Source organism: Pteropus alecto, unplaced genomic scaffold, assembly GCF_000325575.1.
Source record: "Pteropus alecto unplaced genomic scaffold, ASM32557v1 scaffold45, whole genome shotgun sequence".
NCBI lineage: Eukaryota > Metazoa > Chordata > Mammalia > Chiroptera > Pteropodidae > Pteropus > Pteropus alecto.
The window spans coordinates 28227465-28228787 of NW_006442491.1; positions in this window are offsets into that span (position 1 = coordinate 28227465).

Below are 1323 nucleotides of genomic sequence, written 5' to 3' on the forward strand. Positions count from 1 at the left end.
GCTACTTTGAACAACAGTTTGGGAGTGTCTTATAAATTAAACATATATATAAACATATATATAAACATATATATGTCAACCAGCAATTCTTTTCCTAGAAATTTATCCAAGAGAAATGAAACATATGTCTACATGAAGACTTGTCCATAAATATACATACCTGCTTAATTCATAATAGCTCCAAACTGGAGACAACCCAATGTCTGTCACCAGGTGAATGGCGAACAAATTCCAGTATATCCATTCAATGGAATACTACTTGGCAAGAAAAAAGGACATGACCATAGATGAATCTCACAAACATGCTGAACAAAATAAGCCAGACAAAAGGATAAATGCCATCTTATCTATTTCCGATATTCTAGAAAAGACCAATCTAATCTGGAGTGACAGAAAGCAAGTCAGTAATGGCCTGGAGTGAGAGGTGCCTGGGGTATTCATTGCAGAGGAATAAAGGGAACTTTCAGGGGTGATGGAAATGTCTGTATCATGATTAAGGTTATAGTTACATGGGTGTCTACATTTGCCCAAACTCATAGCATGGTGCACTGAAAAATTATACCTCAATAAAATAAATTATACCTCAATAAAATTAACTTTAAAAGTCTAAAGAGGGAGAGGTTGAATATATAAAGGAGAAATCATACATGGTCACGTGGGGCTCCTGAGCAGTGGGAAGAGGTAGGGAGCGGACCGGGCAGATCTGAATGGAAGGAAGTGAGCAAAGTGCAAATGTAGGTGAATTTCGCTGGGGAGTTGAGGCAGGTCCAGGTTTAAGGCTTCTGTTTCCTCTGCGAAGAAGGTAAAATCTCATCCTTTCAGGGATGAGAATGGGAAAGGTTTGGAGGAGAGGAAAGATTTGATATAAAGAATAGGAGAGCAGCGAGAACAGACCGAGGCAGAAGCTCTGCGTCACGTGGTCACTAATGTGACCGAATTGGTGGTCACGAATCTATGGCAGCCCTCATCTGTCTTCTAGGTGATTTTTTTTTTCTCTCAGCAGAGATTGGCTGCTGGCGAACAGGCATGAAAAATGCAAAGCACTTAGATTTATCCAGGCTTAGATTTTTGTCAGGTGGTTAGAAAGAAAGGAACCGAGAGAGAAGCAGTAGAGAAACTAAGATAATAGGCTGTGGCTTTAAAGTGGACGGGTGGAAAAGAAGACAGGAAGGTGCGGCAGGCAGGGAGAAAATGGAAGGAATAAAGGACTGGAAACAATCCCAGTGTCCATCAAAAGGGGACCAGAGCAATAGCACTGGAAAAAAGGAGACTGTGGACAGAGGGAAATCCGTCAGCTGTCTTAGGAGTGGAGCAGTGCCCGAG